The sequence below is a fragment of the Heteronotia binoei genome, chromosome 8 (genome assembly GCF_032191835.1).
Source record: "Heteronotia binoei isolate CCM8104 ecotype False Entrance Well chromosome 8, APGP_CSIRO_Hbin_v1, whole genome shotgun sequence".
In the NCBI taxonomy this organism is placed as follows: Eukaryota; Metazoa; Chordata; class Lepidosauria; order Squamata; family Gekkonidae; genus Heteronotia; species Heteronotia binoei.
This window is the reverse complement of record NC_083230.1, coordinates 89,561,090-89,580,247: the sequence shown is the minus strand read 5'-3', so window position 1 is coordinate 89,580,247 and position 19,158 is coordinate 89,561,090. Positions and strand designations below refer to the sequence as shown.

General features: G+C 43.1%; 1 protein-coding gene across 2 annotated transcripts in view; it reads right to left on the bottom strand.

The window, feature by feature from the left end:
• SYN3 (synapsin III) overlaps positions 1 to 19,158 on the bottom strand; it is a 288,932-nt gene that overhangs the window by 225,531 nt on the left and 44,243 nt on the right. The gene's annotated exons all lie outside the window — the stretch shown is intronic.

Here is a 19,158-nt window from a genome sequence, read left to right as displayed (position 1 = left end):
AGTTGACCCAGAATGCTTTGACTAATTTTTGGAATAGAAATGCTTTCTTGATGCTCTAGGCAAAGGAAGGAAAATACATAATTAGTCAATACGATGCGACAGGCTTGCACACATCGCTGTGGGATTAATGGCCTCCTCAGGTAATACTCTGAGGCAGAAAGCCAACAACATGAGGGCTTTCAGCTACCTAAAAAGTGCAATAATCCGCTCAAGAATGTGCAGCCTCAGGTATGGCTGAGTTAACAGAAAAGAATAGTTGTGACATTAGAACAAATCTTGAATTGTGTCCCCTGGATGTAGAGACATTGTTGACACAGGGCTTGTATGTAAAATTGAATTTACTGGGCTGCTTTGTTCTCAGCCTTGTGATCTGTAGCACAAACACCTTGGCTTGCAACATTAATTCAAACATATCACTGCTCTTTATAATAAAGTCTAGGAGAAACATTCGTCTTATGCTTTGATTGAAGGATTAGTCATTAATAAAAACATTTTTTTTAAAATCCCTAGATCATCTAGAGATATCTTGTAGTTAAGTTTATAACAGTCTTGATAGTTATCCAAAATTTAATTTATTTTAAAAAAGGTAGCTTCATTTATTTAAAAAAAGGTAGCTTCATTTATATTCCACTTTCCTCTCCAATAAGAGCCCCATGGCGCAGAGTGGTAATGCTGCAGTAGTGCAGTCGGAGCCCTCTGCTCATGACCCGAGTTCGATCCCAGCAGAAGCTGGTTCAGGTAGCCGGCTCCAGGCTTCCATCCTTCCGAGGTTGGTAAAATGAGTACCCAGCTTGCTGGGGGGAATGTGTAGATGACTGGGGAAGGCAATCACAAACCACCCCGTAAAAATGTCTGCCGTGAAAACGTTGTGAAAGCAACGTCACCCCAGAGTTGAAAACAACTGGTGCTTGCACAGGGGACTGCCTTTACCTTTTTTAAAAACTTCCTCTCCAGTGGGGACCCAAAATAGCTTACATTGTTCTTTGTGCCTCCATTTAATCCTCACAAACCTCCTGAGACAGTTAGGCTAAGACTAGATCCAGATGGGCAACTATGTTGGTCTGAAGCAATAGAACAAAGTTGGAGTCCAGTAGCACATTGAACTGTGATGGAACCAGCCCGATTCTGCCTTCAGACCCGGTCCCGTCAACTCCCTATTGAGTCGCCAACTCCTGGAGGGAGCTATTTCTCCTCCGGCCACTTGGGCTCGCTGCCACCACCTGCTCAGTCTAGGGGTTCAGATTGAGACTCCCAATCCCCCTCTCCAGCTCTGAGGCCAGGCCTCAAGGTCCTCTGCCACCCTGTACTTGGGTATCACAGAGACCCCAGCACTTCTTCGGGGAACCCCTGGAGGATTGGCACCTTCTCCAACTGCATGCCTTCCCCCTTCCCTGGGGCCCCCTTCATAAAGCAGCGTGGTCTAAGCGGTCGGGATCTATGTGGTACAGAGTTTGACTGCCAGCATTCAAAACAGAACAAAATGTTTAATAAGAAGAGAATAAGATAAAAAAACCAAAAACAGTTACATGTAAAAGTGTAGCACAGCACCTGATCAGCAACAAGAAGGGCAAATAAAAGGTGGATTTAAACGCATCCTCTCGTCCCTGGTGTAAACTTGGTCTACCTTGTGAATTACTTACTCGGTCTGACTGCCTGGGGTCCTCCTCCTCTTGAGTAGGCCTCTCCTACAGTCAGGAGCCCACAGACTCACAACCTTTCTCTTCAAGGGCCAGCTGCGGACTGCCCTTTTCTCGCCTAATTCAAATAAAAAACCCAAAAGAACTTCCTGCCCCTCTAGGAGGCTTCCCCCCTAGAGTTGCTGGTTTAACTCCAGAAGGGAGGAGGGAATGAGGGGAAGGCTAAAGAACTTCCTGCCCCTCTAGGAGGCTTTCCCCCTAGAGTTGATGGTTTAACTCTGGAAGGGAGGAGGGGATGGAGGGAGGCTAGGCCAAAGCCTACTTTAGTAGTTTAATGTTCCCTTCCAATGAAGCACCAACATTGACTAAGATGGCGTTTCTCCACAAAGACCAACAAAGTTTTATTGAGAATGTAAGCATTTGTGTGCATGCACACTTAGTCAGACAATGAAATGGGATACAGTAAGCAGTGCTACATATAGCTAGTGGGTAGTGCCATGAAAGCATCATGATGTGAGGTCACCCCAAGGGTTGGTAATGACTCGGTGCTTGCACAGGGGACTCTCCTGGCGGGGAGGGCGAGATATAAATAAAAAGTTATTATTGTTATTACCTGAGACAAACAGCCAATATCCTTGAGACAAACAACCAATATCCCTTATTCCAGTTTGTCAGTACAAAAAAGACATTATTCCGATACACTATTCTAAAAGAGAAACACATTGGAATAAAGTGGATGCAGGGCTTTTTTCAGTAGCAGGAGTCCCTTGGATATTAGGCTACACCCCCCCTGATGTAACCAATCCTCCAAGAGCTTACAGGACTCTTATTACAGAGCCTACTGTAAGCTCTTAGAGGATTGGCTACACAGGGAGTGTGGCCAAATATGCGAAGGAGCTCCTGCGAAAGAAAGAAAGAAAGAAAGAAAGAAAGAAAGAAAGAAAGAAAGAAAGAAAGAAAGAAAGAAAGAAAGAAAGAAAGAAAGAAAGAAAGAAAGAAAGAAAGAAAGAAAGCCTTGAGTGGATGTATAGCTCTACTTGGTGAGAATCTACAAAAGAATGAGGGTTCAAACCTTGGGTCTTCCAGAGCCTAGTCTGACACTCTTAACTATTATACTTGCTCCTATGTAGACATGGGAGATGGGTAGGGTGGTGACTCTGATATCATTCTGAGGTTCATAGGGCCACAAGAGTCCAATAGCCCAACTCTAAGCTTCTGCTATGCTGAGCTTTGGAGACACTGCCAAAATACAGAGCAACTGCAGGAATAATTGCTCTAGCTCTACTCGATGCTTGGGATACCAAGTTTCAGAAGCACATAGTATAATGTAAGGCAGGAATAATTTCCTTCCTTCCCAGTTTCAAAGTAGCATAATCATGAGAGTGGAGAGGGACATTCACATGGCAAACAAATCTGTGAACTCCAAATAACTCTCCAGTGTTTAATAAACATGTCTCCATTGTTCCATTTCCAAGTTGGCTCCTCTCCAAGTCTCACACAAATTAGCCATTTAGAAAGTGTTTCCCAATAACAACAATGGTTCCAACAAAAAATAAACTATTTGATACTGGGATTAAATTGTACAAAAAAGGACTCTCCCTTAAAGAAAGGCTGTGGCCAAAGAAAAGAACAGGTGACAGAAAATTACCATGGGTAAAAGGTGTAAAGGTGGGGTTTAAAAAGGAGGAAAGAGTAGTAGACTAATCAGCCAAAACAAACAATATCTACAAGAACCCCCAATGACACACATATTTTTTAATAACCTGTGTTGTAATTTATTTATTTATTCAATAAATATTGTGTTAATTTTGGGAAGCACAGATGACTGTGAGGAGAGAATTAAGCAGTTATGCAACAGAGCTCTGGTGATGCTTCATAGGGTTCCATCCTGAAGATGACTTCTCTGGCTTTCAGGCTGATGTATTTGCATCTGTATTTTTCTAAAATGGCCAGCTTGATAAGGAAATTAATGAAATTGATATAATCTTATTTGTATCCCATCCTTCCAAGTAAGATCTCACTAGAGTCTTGTGAGATAAATTAGGCTGAGAGACAATAGCTGATGCAAGATAAACATCATAGCTAAGCACTATCCATAGCTCTCCAGTGGTTTCAATACATTTCTGTATAAAATTATTGCTACAATTATATCCAGGGCTTTTTTTTTTTTTTTTTAGCAGGAACACGCAGGAACCCAGTTCCGGCTGGCTTGGTGCCAGGGGGTGTGGCCTAATATGCAAATGTGGACCTGCTGAGCTTTTGCTACAGAAAGCCCTATGTGAAACCATGGTGATGTCAGGGAGTGTGGTCTAATATGCAAATGAGTTCCTGCTGGGCTTTTTCTACAAAGAAAACCCTGATTATATCTCAGAGGAGACCCAACACCAGGGCTTTTTTTTGAGCAGGAACACAATTCCGGCTGGCTTGGCATCAGTGGGTGTGGCCTAATATGCAAATGAGTCCCTGCTGGGCTTTTTCTACAAAAAGCCCTGTGTGAGACAATGGTGATGTCAGGGGTGTGTGGCCTAATATGCAAATAAGTTTCTGCTGGACTTTTCCTACAGAAATAGCCCTGCCTAAGATTTAAGGACAAAAATTAAATGCTAACCAAGAACTCTCAGTAAGCAACAGTGTGTGTGTGTGTGTGGGGGAGTATTTCCCAGGGTCAAGTAAAAGTCATCTGGAGTTGTATATCTGTTCAACAGAGCAAAATCAGAGTCCAAATTGCTAACCTTTGTTTGTCCTCTCAAAACTAGACTCAATAAAAGACTATGATGAAAGCAACCAAATTAAGATAAGAATGATACATGATCAAAAATAGAACTTTAATTTTTTCCTGCTATTTAACTAATTATTAAAAACAAAACCCGCCCTGGATCTAATAGACAATAGGTCCTTCTGATAAGGAATCTGGAATGTGAAATGGCCATGGAAATCATTAATCTCTCCAATCTTTCCCCACCCTTGTCTGGTAACAGTCATTTCTGATATTGTGGCAGCTGCCTGTACTCCAAATGTTTTTCCAATAACTGTCAGAATCTTTCTCACACTTCGGCTGGACGCCAACTGCTGAGGAGTTAAAGAGGGACATTATTCATCCACGTGATAAGCAAACTCCCAATGAGAGATCACCCTCACCCCAACAGCTGTTTAATAGCAGCAACTGCAAAGAAGGCTGCACTAGATAGAGAGAAAAGAGAGTTTTCCATCCCCAGTGCCTTTCTTTTTAAAAGGTGATAATGCTTGTTGTTTATTACAAAGCAATTTCCTTACCAGAATAATTTTAAAACCTTAATATAGACCCCTGTAAGACACAATGTCGTCATATACATGCTTAATGTGAGATAACTGGCATTATAACACTGGTATTTAGTCAGTCCAGAATGCTGCAATATAGGTAGGTATTTGTACCAGCAAAAGCACCATTGTCAGTTGCAGTCAGGGAACATTCTACAAAACATTTGTACAGTAGAGAAGCTGCAGAAAGAGCCAGTGTTTGTTCCTGAAAGCATTCTTGTTATAATTAGGTTTCCAGCTCCACCTTTGGGAAGAGGATTTCAGGGATATCAACTTGAGATAGCCACCCTGGGATATCTGAGGGCACTGCTTGGGGAGGGCAGAGTTTGGGCGAGATGTGATGCCTCCTAAGAGAGGAAAGGGGTCCTCCTGTGATTATCATGGCTCCCCCAGTGCTGCAAACAGTGCCACTGGGCTCCCATGCTTCCCTCTATGACATCGATGCTGGAGAGCCTAGTGTGGCTCCAGGTCTCTGATGCCAGACCCATGATGGCTCTGCCCTCAAGGCTTCTGCTGCCAGGCCACCACACTCCCGTCTCCCCCCACCATTAATTCTGGGGAGCTCAGTAAGGCTCTAGGCCTCTCCTGCAGATGCCTCCAGGCCTGTGTAGTGTTGCCAGACTACAGGTGGAGCCTGGAGATCACCTGCTTTTATAACTGATCTTCAGCTGGCAGAGACCAGCTCCCCTGGAGAAAATGGTCACTTTGAAGGGTGGACTTTAAGGCATTGTACCATGCCTAGGCTCCTCCCCTCCCGAAACCCTGCCTTCTCCAAGATCTACCCCCAAAGTCTCCAACTATTTTCCAACCCAGCTCTGGCAACCATAGGCCTGTGGTTGCCCCCAGGCTGCTTCTCTGCCATCTCCAGGCCTGATGCAGCCCACCGTCTCTGCGACCGATGCAGCACCAGGTCTGTTTTACTGCCTCTGCTGGGCCCATCATGCCCCTTGGAATGATTTGCCAAAAGTTAATAGTAAAAAGCATTCTCTGTGCTTGCTCAGATAATGCTATTTTACTTTGGGAAGATTTAAACCATCCCATGTATTTTTATAAACTGTTCAGATTTTTCTGCAAACCTAGATAGTCACCCAAGCTTGCAGACACTGTTTAGTGTCAGTGTGGCCTCAATCCGTAGATTTAGATATCCACCGATGGAGGTCACATGTTAGGGTTGCCAAGTCCAATTTAAGAAATATCTGGGGACTTTGGGGGTGGAGCCAGGAGACATTGGGGCGGAGCCAAGAGCAAGGGTGTGACAAGCATAATTGAACTTCAAGGGAGTTCTGGCCATCACATTTAAAGGGACTGCACATCTTTTTAAATGCCTTCCTTCCATAGGAAATAATGGATAGGGGCACCTTCTTTGGGGGCTCATAGAATTGGACCCCCTGGTCCAATATTTTTGAAACTTTGGAGGTATTTTGGGGAGAGGCACTAGATGCTATACTGAAAATTCAGTGCCTCTATCTCAAAAAACAGCCCCCCCCAGAGCCCCCGATACCCACGGCTCAATTCCCCATCATTCCCTATGGGAATCATTCATGGAGGTGCGTAATGGCTGTGGGGGTGGGGCTTCCCCCTCTGGCCAGCTGGCTGGGGGAGGGGGAAAGCCTGTAAAACCGGGGGATCCCCCTCTGGGACCTGGGGATTGGGAAGCCTATCACATGTTGCTAATAGCATAGAGATGGAAATCCTGCAGTTTTCACCATGTGAAATATGGAGAGGCCCATGAATTTTCCAAGGAACCGTATTTTAAAAGTGGGATTTCAGTTACTGAACATTCATCATTTTAGCTGGAGAGATTTGTTCTGTCTGTCATAGGATGCTACTATAGTGACACAGGTTCAGGTCATTGAGTGTGCCATTGTGTCTACAGATTATAGGATCAGAGTGACTATAGAAATACAGACTATCAGAGTCTACTGTAATTTTTTTCTGGCTTGATTGCACTGTTGTCAGTGGCCCGTACAGCATTTGATTCAAGATTGACTCTTACAACTCTAAAAGAGAGCTCTTCATAATGGAAAATTACAGACTATTGAAAATTTACTGGAAAGACATCTATATGAAAACATCGGAGTAGTGCCAGCTTCTGCATCATTTGAAATACATTTACTCAAATGCTAAATCTGTATAAAATTTACAATTCGAGCTGTCTTACTTGGCGTAGGATATTATGTCAATTACAGGAAAAGAGATATGCTGCTTTTCTTTTTAAATGTCACTTCTTAAACTCTAAATGTTTTCCATGTTTGTTCCCTCATTTTTCAAGAGAAAAGTCTAGCTTTTCAAAATTTTCTCTTAAACTGGAAGCTTTACAGTTGGCTAGCTCCCATAGGTCTGATGTATTTATATTTATTTTGAAAAGCATACCCCAGCAGAACTGTCTCCTTGTAACTCCAGTACAGCTAACAGCATGTTAAGATGATATAAACAATTTTAAAACAATGTCAGTTGAAAATATATTACCAAACAACATGGTAGTATAAATCATTGGGATGGGAATGAACTTAAAAATTCTGGGCTGGTTTGGGGCAGACCCCATACCAAAACTAGCCAAAAATGCCCCAAACTGAACTGGCCAGTTCAAATTCCCCTTTCTTCTGCTTGGAAATGGGGGGTGAGGTGGAGCAAAACTGGTAAGTTTAATGGTTTGCAACCATTTAAACTTAACAGCTGATGAGCAGTTAGGTTTAAACGGCTGGCAGCCATTTCACCAGTCGGTTCTGTTTCCTGTTGACCTGCACTGTTCAGATGTTAGGTTTAAACGGCCTGAGCAGGTGAACTAAACTGGACAAAAGTTGTAGGGCTCCAAACTGGGCAAAGTTCATGTTGAATTTTGGTTTGTGAACCAGTTTGTGCCCATCCCTATAAATCATAAATTAACAGTCAAAGAGCAATATATACACAATATTTTTGCCAAGAAGATTTGTGAAACTGTATACTGACTCACTTGTCCATGTGACTTTGGAAAATGTGGGGCATGCACCCATGGCAAAGCTGCTGTTTTTATTTATTTTATTTTTTATTTATTTGGGATTTATATCCCGCCCTTCCCACAAATGGCTCAGGGCGGCTTCCAACAGTTAATCAACATAAAATTTAAACAATTTCAAATATAAAACAATTAAATATTTAAACAGATTAAAACATTAAAAACAGAGTAAGTCAGTTTCCTGTAAACAGATGGCTGGCCAGTTAGGTATAGGCTAGCCGGAAGAGGGTCGTCTTACAGGCCCTGCGGAACTGCGCCAAGTCCCGCAGGGCCCTCACCTCTTCCGGCAGCTGATTCCACCATACGGGGGCCATAACGGAGAAAGCCCTTTCCCTGGTGGCTTTCAGATGGGCTTCTTTTGGCCCGGGGATAGTTAGGAGATTTTGTGTTCCTGACCTCAGTGCTCTCTGGGGAACATGTGGGGAGAGATGGTCCTTCAGGTAGGCAGGTCCCAGGCCATATAGGGCTTTAAAGGTAATAACCAGCACCTTGTACCGGACTCGGTATATCACTGGAAGCCAGTGCAGAGTCCGGAGACCCGGCTGGATGTGTCCCCACTTTGGGAGACCCAATAACAGCCGGGCCGCGGCATTCTGCACCAGCTGCAGTTTCCGGGTCCGAGACAAGGGCAGCCCCATGTAGAGGGCATTGCAGTAGTCCAACCTTGAGGTGACCGTAGCATGGATCACTGTTGCTAGGTCGTCGCGCTCCAGAAAGGGGGCCAGCTGCCTTGCCCGCCTAAGGTGAAAGAATGCGGACTTGGCAGCGGCTGCTATCTGAGCCTCCATCTTCAAGGAAGGCTCCAATAGCACCCCCAGGCTCTTGACCCTGTCCGCCGCCATCAGCGGCGCACCATCAAAAGCCGGCAGGGGGATCCCCCCACCCGGGCCGCGGCGACCCAAGCAAAGGACCTCTGTCTTCGTAGGATTTAGCTTCAGCCCGCTCAGTCTGAGCCACTCAGCCACGGCCCGTAGTGCCTGGTCAAGATTTTCCGGGGCGCAGACAGGCTGGCCATCCATCAGTAGATAGAGCTGGGTGTCATCAGCATACTGGTGACATCCCAACCCATACCTTCGGGCAATCTGGGCAAGAGGCCGCATGTAGATGTTAAATAACATCGGGGAGAGAACCACCCCTTGAGGCACACCACAATCGAGTGAGCGCCTCCGGGATAGCTCCCCCCCAATTGCGACCCTTTGTCCCCGACCTTCCAGGAAAGAGGAAAGCCACTGTAAGGCCAACCCCTGAATCCTCGCGTCGGCGAGGCGGCACGTCAGCAGCCGATGGTCGACCGTGTCGAACGTTTTGAAGGGTGCCTGAAGAACTGAGTCAAGCTGAGGTGATGAGAGATGAAATGTGAGGACTGCTAGGCAATCTGAAAACTAAGTTTCCAGGTCCAGCTGGCATACACCCAAAGGTTCTTAAGAAACTCATGTCAAATTGTTGATCTCCTAACATAACTTGTTAAAACTGGCCTCTGTGCTGGTGAACTGAAAAGTAGCAAAGATTACCCCATTTTAAAATCAAATATCCAGAAGTGGCCATTATCCTAACATATGTTTCAGATAAATTAAAATAAACTGTTTTTAAAGAGAGAATTATTAATTACATCAAGGGAGGGGGGAAGCCTTCTGAGGGAAAGATCTAGATGGCTTCTGCAAAAGAAAGTCCTGCCTCACCAATCTTTTAGAGTTCTTTAAGCAGGTTAACAGGTATATGGTTAGGGCTTTTTTATAGCAGGAACTCCTTTGCATATTAAGCCATACACCCCTGATGTAGCCAATCCTTCAGGAGTTTACAGGGCTCTTTGTACAGGGCCCACTGCAATCTCCAGGAGGATTGGCTACATCAGAGGGGTGAGGCCTAATATGCAAAGGAGTTCCTGCTATTAAAAAAGCCCTGTATATAGTTAAGGATGATCTAGGTAGACATTATATACTTGGACTTTAAAAAAAAAATCTCAACAAAGACTGCTGAATAAGCTTAGCAGTTGAGAATGAGTTATTTTATGGATTAAAATTTGGTTAAACAGCAGGATGTATAGAGTAAGAATAAATGAGCAGTTGTCACAAGGGAGGTCCCACAAGGATCAACATTGGGACTGTTGCTATTTAATTTGCTCCTAAAAGATCTGGAATTGGGGGTCAGCAGTGCAGTGGCCAGGCTTGCAGATGACACCCAGTTATTTGGGATGGTGAAAAAATGTGAAGAGCTACAGAAAGCTCTCTGTAAACTGGATGAGTGAGCAACTGTTCTTATTATGCCAGCCTCTGACAAGATCAAATTCAGAATAAGATCCCCCCCCCCCCCAAAATGACATCATAGTATAGAGGCTTGTTAATAAAGGAAGAGGTAATCTCTAAAACTGCCTGGACCAAGACTATTTAGGCTCCTAAAGGTCCAAAACCTTTGAATTAGTTACAAGTGAACTTCCTCACCCAATCCTGAATAAGACTGCCTAAAATGAACAAGACTGGTTTTGATTCAGATCAGGCCCACATTAGCTTGTGCCAAACATTGCCCCAATCTGAATGTCTGGCCAGTGAAGCTACCAGTGAAATCCTAAAACAGAGTTTTAAGTTCACTGAAGCCAATGGGTTTAGAAGGCTGTAACTCTATTTAGCATTGCACTGTACATTTTCTAAGGGTCCTGGCAACCACTGTATTGTTACACCAGCAACCCTTGTTATTACTCCCACCTGTATTAGGTAAATTTTAATTGAGAGCAGTAAAGAGATGGCTGCCACATAGTGAATGGTGGTGCTGGGGCCAAAGCTGAGGTAATTAGCAAGTGGAATCTGAACTTTAGAAACATTTGGGCACAGCTCATGATTAGTTTGGAAGTTACAAAGTGGGGAAGTTCATATATTGAACTCCCCACTTTTAAATTCTGACATCACTACTTGGAATTGTGCTTGGAAAAAAACTGGGAGCCAGCACAGGTCTTTTGGCAGGTGCTATCCACCTCTAGAGACACTAATAAGCTCATCTGGTATACTCCAAATGAACTGAAATTTCCTAATGATCTTCAAAGTCAGCCCTTCATAGAGTAAATACAGCAGTCTAGACAGAACGGTACCAAGAGATGTATCATGGTAGTCAGGTCTCCCATCTCTTCTGTTTTCTTTTGGAGCAACCATATCCGGCATGCCAATATTTCAGCTGGAAAATGGCAAACTGGTCACAGTCATTACCTGCTCTATAAGTAATGTCAGATCCAGAGGCACTTTGAATCATCAGGGAAGGAGCTGTCAACATAACCACAATAACTTCTAGTTTAATCAGCCTTCCCACCATTAACAACTCTGCCTTGTCCATATTAAGCTTTGGTTCAGACAGTCTGTGGGAGAATGATGCCTGCTCTGGCCTGCAGGCCAAGTTTCTGCCCTACCCACCTACAGGATTCCCAGCTCCCTGGAGGGGAATCTTCTTTCACTCTCACTGCCACCACCACAGTTTAAGGAATTGCCCATGGGGGGCAGGACTCCCAGCTTTCCTTCTACATTCAGAGGTCTTGCCTCAGTGTCTCCTGCTGCCCAGCGTCTGGTCACCATGGGGACCAATTTACTGCCTTGTGCACACCTGGTGGAATAGCTGCTTGCCTGACTTCCCCCTAGTTCCTTTCTTCTGATAGTATGTTTGAGATAGCGAAGGTCTATGGGTATGGGAAACCACTACTACCACCCGAAGTCATCAGGTATTTATTAAAAGAAAATGTATATAAGCATACTTTTAGCACAGCTCAGATGCTGTAAAGGTTTGTTGTCTTCTGAAAGATTTGTCATCTGAAATAACTGAAAAGGTTGTTTTATTCTTGAGTTTGGTAATCAAGGATCAATTGTCCAATCTATAGCTGCATATAATTGTTTTGTTATTACTGTATCTGTTTATCTATTTATAATCTGATATATGCCAATAAAGGCTTTTGTTGTTGTTGTAGCACAGTACTAGACTGAGTAAGGAATCTCCTAAGGAAATTTGTAAAAACATAAACCCTCTGTCCCTCTCTGTCTATACATGCCCTATCAGTGGTTAAAATATTGGACAGTCTCTTTAGCTTTGCTGTTCTAGTTGTCAACAGAGTGTCCTCTACCTCAAAGCATGTTCCAACCCTCCCAGGTGACAACATGATCAGTGTTGCTGACCAGAGCTCAGAGTTCTCCTCAATGCAGCATCCCAAAGAAGGAGACCACCTTCCTGATACAAAGGTATTTTATCATCTCTGGTACTCCATCCACTGACCAGACCACACCAGGTTGAAGAGGCATTCCCTGAAAATTGTAAACATTTCCTTCCTGGTGTCTCTCTAGCTTTCCATTCCTCCAAAAATCTCTGTTCCCTGTTTGAAGGGGGGGGGGAGATTGGGGGGAAACTTGGCCATCCTTTTGTCTCTAACTAGACCCATTAGCATTTCTTATGAAGTAGCTGAGGTGAGCCTGGACAGCCATGGGTGGAATCCTTCCCAATCTGTTCTCTGCCCAGAGGGGGAAAAAACTTTTAAAACACACAGTGGAGACTCTTTGCCCATCTCCAACCTCCCAGGCAAAAAAGGCATTTCTTCACGCAGCTCATTACCACTTTTAGTCCTGCAATTGCTCTTCAAGCAGGTGATGACCTAGGTTGACCCCTACTGGATAAGAAAACTTCTAGGACATCTCAAGACAGAATGGCAGAATTTGAAGTACTATAGTGCAAAATATGGATTTTAAGAAAAGCATGAATGTACACAGCCCTGATGTGTGCTTGACTCATCCTGGGAGTGGACAGCTTTCCTTTCATGTTGGGATAAGCAACAAGAAGGTTACATGTTTTAATATGACTCAGTCCCTCACCACACCAATAGTGCATGACATTCCACATGAAAGGGTCAGAAGGCTATGTTTTAGGCCACAAAGAATCAAAGATTCCAGTGTAAAAGGTCACAACCCTATCAAGGATACATTCACTCAGACTGACAAACCAGAATCAATTGGAAAGTCACTTTTAATTAAAAGATGAATAGGTTTACAATGAGGAAGCAGAATAACCCTTGAGCATTCCAATGGTTTGACTGACAGGCAAATTTTAGTTAAGTTATCAATGTAAAAAGCATGAATGCTGTTAGACAAAGGGGATAAAATGCACACAGAGACTACAGCATCAAACTAATCTCTGCCTACCGCTAGCAAAGTCTTCAGGGGATTTACTTATCACTTGTTAGAATTGCTTCTACACAGCTGACCCATTGACCCTCTGGCCTCTGTCTTTTGACCAGGAACAGAAATCAGATGTTGGTCCAAAAATGACTACTCTCCTTTTGGGTCTCTTTTATCTTTCTACAAAAATACCAATGCTTGATTGATTTTATTATGCTAAATAATCAAAGCAGCTATTTTAATCAATATGGTAGCAGTGACTTCACCTTCCACAGTTGCTGCTAGCCTGTATTATATAGTGGCTATTAAGCAGCAATTAGTTTGATCCAGGATTCAGTCTCAGAAGTGGTTTGGATCCCTGCCCACATGTCTTTTGACTCTCAAGACTTAAGAATAAACAGGACTCTTCATCTGACAAAGTGGGCACTAGTCCATAAAAACGTATGCTAGAATAATAATAATAACAAAAAAAACGGTATTAACTTTTCAGGTTTCAACAGGCAAACACAGCTATCCTTCTGGAAATGTTAAACATGTTTCATCTGACACAAGTTTTCAGCAATTATCAGCCCATTTTTAATTAGATTAGGTGGAAGAAGTAAGTTTCCACACAAAACGTTTTGTTAAAAGGTATGGAAAGAATGCATATCTAATGTCTCCACACAACCTGCAGTTGTTATCCTAAACAAATTAAATTAAACAAATATAAATAAAATAAAATAAATTAATAAACCAGCGGTGTCAAACATGCAGTTTGGGGGCCAAATCAGGCCCCAGAGGGCTCCTATCAGGCCCCCGAGCAACTAGCTGTCATCTGCTTCCTTCTCCCTATATCTTGCTTCCTTCTTTGCTTTGCAAGACTTGCTCAATTGCACAGGAGCTACAGAGCAAAACCTCTATTTTCTCTATTGGCTGAGGCACCTCCCTTGGGAAGGAAGGGGGGAGGAACAGCTTGCTTTGCCAGGCTCTCTCAATTGCACAGTGGAACTACTGAGCCAAGCCTCTCTTCCTTCTATTGGCTGAGGCTCCTCCCCCTTCCCCAGTCCCCTGGGGAAGGAAGGAAAGAGTCAGAGCTTCTTTGCCCAGTTCCCAGGATCCCATAGGAGAAATACAAAGAAAGAATCTTTAAGACCAATGAGTGCTAACATTTTAAGCATGTTTTAAGTTTTTAAAAATATATATTTGTGTTTGTGATCTTTATAAAATTGTATCTCTGCTACCTAATCTTAAATAAGTACACACATGGCACTGCCCGACATGGCCCAGCCCAACAAGGTCTCATTTATGTCAGATCTGGCCCTCATAACAAATGAGTTTGACATCCCTGGAAAACCATCTAGAGATATGACGGTCCAAAGAAAAACCAGAAAAATTCAGGGGAAACCCTTTTTTCTCCATTTGAAACTTTAAAAAAAACATTCCAACCAGATTTTTGGAGTACCGGCGGGGGGGGGGGGGGGAGACTCCTATAAAATGTTTTCTCTCTTTGAATTAGTGAAATATTTTTAGAGACAAGGTAGGCATGCTGTACACATACATAGCTCTTAAACCCAAGATACATTTCTGCACTTAGAAAGATACCTGATATTCATATGAAGCTGCCTTATACTGAATCAGACCCTCGGTCCATCAAAGTCAGTATTGTCTACTCAGACTGGCAGCGGCTCTCCAGGGTCTCAAGCTGAGGTTTTTCATGCCTATTTGCCTGGACCCTTTTTAGTTGGAGATGCTGGGGATTGAACCTGGGACCTTCTGCTTACCAAGCAGATGCTCTACCACTGAGCCACTGTCCTTCCCTATGAGGGGAGCATGCAGGACTTTCACTGCTTTTCAGCTAGGGTTCCCAATAGGGATGGGCATGAACTGAACCACAAAACAAAATTCATTACAAATTTTGCCTTGTTGATTTGTGAACCAAAGTTTGTGACACTTCCACAAACTTTTAAAGCAGTCTGTGGCAGTTTGTGGATACAGCAGAAAGCAGCTGGTTTTTTGGGGGCTTTCTTGGGCAGTTCCTTTAAAGTATCCTGAAACAGCTGAGCAGCCTGAAACAGCTGAGCAGTGGGAAGTGCAGGCTGTTCCCTATCACTTAGCAGTTTTGGGGGCTTTCTATAAACCCTTAGTATAAAGTAGTCCCTTTCAATATGATTTGCAAGGCCATGAACTTGTTCAGTTTGTGAATGAACATCCTGGTTCAGTTCATGGTTCAGCCATGAACCACGAACTCCTGCAAACTGCATTTTCCTGGTTCATGCCCATCCCTAGTTGCCAACTCTTGAAAAATTCTTGGAGGTTTGGGGATGGGGCATATTTATTTATTTAAAACATTTGCTAGCCATCTTTCTACCTTGCAGAACTTGAGGCTTAAAATATAAATGAAACAATTATAAAAACACATAAAATAGCAGAATTGAAAATCTCCAATTAGGACAACCAGTAAATAAAAACTAAATTAGTCAAATGCAGTTTAAAATTTAAAAAAAATGTTTTCAACTCCTGAAGATCAGCATCAAGGGGGCCAGGCACATCTCCTTGAAGAGGTTGATCCATAATTGTGGAACTGCCACTGAAAAGGTCCTCTCTTGTATACCCATCAGATGAACTTCTTTGATTGGTGTGACAGTCAGTGGGGCCTCTCCACACAATTTTAATTAACAGGCAGAAATGTATGGGAGAAGATGGTTCCTCAGGTGTCTCAGCTACCCCAGTCTCAAGATTGGGGAGGGGAGGTTATAATGCCAGAAAGTCCAATCTGCAGAGCAGCCTTTTTCTTCATGTGAACTGATATCTGTTGTCTGAAGACTAGTTGTAATTCTGGGAGATCTCCAGGCCCATCCTGGAAGTTGGGAAACCCCATTCTTAACCTCTGCATGCCTTTTGTTGTCATTTTGAACCGACACTGTTGACATTTTCACTTCTTCCTCATCATTGTGACACATTTACCCACACAATGGGTGAAAAGCAGCTTATTGCCCTACCTTGCAGGAGAGAGAAAAAGCCCCGAAGGAGGTAGAGCTGAGACTGCACTAAAGCCTCAAAGAAACACTAAAAGTTTCACTGAAGAAGAGTAGGGAAGGTTTTTGTACCCTACTTTTCTCCATCTTAAGGAGTCTCAAAGTGGCTCATAATTGCATTCCCTTCCCCTTCCAACAGGTGAGGCTGAGAAAACTGAGAGATCTCAGGTCACACAGAAGGCTAGAGGATCAGGGAATCAAACTCAGTTCTCCAGATTATATTATATTAAATTAAACAGCAGAATTTAGCTCTCTTTAACCAGACAGCAGAAATTAAGGTACATATGCAAGATTTTATTTATTTATTTTAATTTATCAGATTTATATTCCGCCCTCCGCCGACAGGCTCAGGGTGGCTAACAACAGTTTAAAAACATTAGCAATTTACAAACATATTAAAATTAAATATATAAAAACATTTCCATACATATTAATTCCATAGGATGCATCAGTCTGCAGTTTTCTCTAAAGTATTGGGTATATTTGCAAATTTGGTTTGTGTAAAACAAAGTTATTTATAACTTTTAAATTCCACCAATATGTCAAATATCGCGATTTTATATGCTATGTAATATAAAAAATGCTTTTTATATAGTTAAAGTTGTATAATGAGTTTAGGATTGATAGGATAGTAAATATTGCATATATTTCTATTTTCCTCCAGATTTATATTTGCTCTCAGGAAACAAACAAACTGGTCCCCTCCTCTCGGTGGTTTCAAAATTTCTTGAAATCTTTACATCTCTAACACTATTCTTCTACTCCAGCATCAAAATGATAAACCAAGGTAGGCTACTGAGTTCTCAAGGTCACCTTTGTAGCACTGCTGTGAAATTGTGTATAATTTATGTTCTTTCAGGTACACCTCTTAATCTTTCAGCTCTAAACTGTATTAAGGTCCAAGAGACAACATTCTAACATCGTGCTTCAGAGATTTCTCTAACTCATTACTGGCCTGCAGCTATTCAGAATAAAAGCCAATAGTTCACATCTATGAAGTTCTACTTTAAAATCTTGGAGCAAATTGTATTTAATAGACCTTGTACTGAAGACATGTAGCGTTGCCTTGTATTAAGAAGAAGAGGAGGAGGAGGAAGAGGAGGAGGAGGAGGAGATTGGGTTTATACCCCACCCTTCATTATCTAAAGGAGTCTCAGAGCACTTTACAATCTCCTTTCTCTTCCCTGCCACAAATTTTGCTAGTCTTTAAGGTGCTCCTGGACTCTTGCTCTTTTCTGCTGCTACAGACTAACATGCCTATCCATCTCGATCTATCTCCACTATAAACATACAGTTATTAGTTTATTCAATTTATGCATTAGTTCAAGAGGGTAAACAGGACATTTTAAGGAAAAATCCTTTATCTTTAAATTATATGTAATTATGAATGTCCATGGTGTGACGCTTTCATGCCTTGGGCAATAAGACAAGCTCATACATTCCCTGTTGTTGCCTAGCTTCTCTTGACTTGTTTAGGACATGCTCTAGGGCTCATTTGTGTGACATAATAGGATTTGTGGGTGGGAGCCCATACTTGCATCAGGACAAAAATCTGTTTTCTGCTTCCATACAGATTAATTTGAATGCCATGGGAATTCTCTTTCTTACTAAGGTTATGGAGAAAGAGAGCAAGAGAAATTAGGGAGCATTTCCAATAGACCCATTAATAGCATGCTTTCACGCTGACAGAGCAAAGTGTGTGACTCTCTTGTGTCTCCCCCACCCCCACCCAGTATCTTCGAAATTACTCCAAGGATGGTAACACAAGACAGTCATGCTGAGTTTCTCAAGGGCCAGTTCAACACATGTGTTGAACAAATGCTCAGCATTTGCAGCACTATGTCAGAGCAGATATATGACAAACACATGCCCAGGGTCACATATGCAAGGACGTCAGCCTGAACACACATCTACACACTCATTAACAGCCTGATCCACTGCAGACTGATGGTAAAGTAATTTGAGTTCAGCCTTCTCTACCTCAGTGAGATTGATGGGAGTGAAATGGATTTTTAAAAAAGTATTTTGAGCTGGGTAATAGATTACGACATTCTAGTGAGCGCAACATACAGCATGAACAGCAAAGAAGCCCAGATATCCTCATCATGAAGACTGCATCTAATTTATAATTTGGACATTTGCTTCAAAATCAGCACATTCGTTACAGAATAACTTACTGAAAACTTTTCCGCATGAATATTTGCATTGTTTCTCACTGGTGCCCTCTAGTTTCCCTGGCTGCTGCTCCTGAGTGACATTTTCATCTTTGTCCTCACAGTTTTTCTCATTTACCAACAATGTTATTTAATCCAACAGGCTATTGCCACCCATGTGACATGGTTTATAAATGTTGTCATCAAATCAGAAGTACAGTCATGGCATTGACAAAAGCACCTAGGTTACCACAATGAATAGAAATGACAAGTGAGGCCCCACAAGACTTGCAGGGAGAGGGAATTTGCTTCCCCCTTTAACTTTACCCCCTTTACCTCCCTTCCACCCCCCCCCCCCATTGTTGAGCCAGGCATGGCATCAGGCTTCCATAGTTGCCTCTGAGCCCAGAGTGGCTCCTGGATGACACCACTGCCAAAGCCAGGCCTGGAATGGCTCTTGGAGGCTGCTGTGGCCAGGACAGACAATGGTATTGTTTGAGTTAGGTTTGCCAATCTCCAGGTCCCAGGGGGGGTTCTCTTGCTTTCCCAGGCTCCTTCCCACCCCCAGTCAGCTGGCTGGCGAGGGGAAGCCCCGCTCCCACAGCCATCATGTGCCTTTCCCCCTCCGGAGGCTTTAGTCTTTACTTGAATAAGTCTTCTTCTTTGGATGATGTGTCTGCATCTTTAAGGCTGATGGGGAGTGGGGGGGGGGGGGAGGAACCAGAACAACATGGCTGTGAAAGGAGCCCAGACCCTCTGCTTGTTGCACAATCCTTGCAGAGGTCATTTGCATAGTGTGAAGGTAAACTTGAACCTTTGGTTGCCCTGTGTTACTGTGAAAAACTTGGAAGTTCAGCAGCTCGTGAGCAATCCCCAGATGGGAGCAGGGAAGCCCCAGTTTGGAGGCCCTCCAGAGCTTCAGGGTTA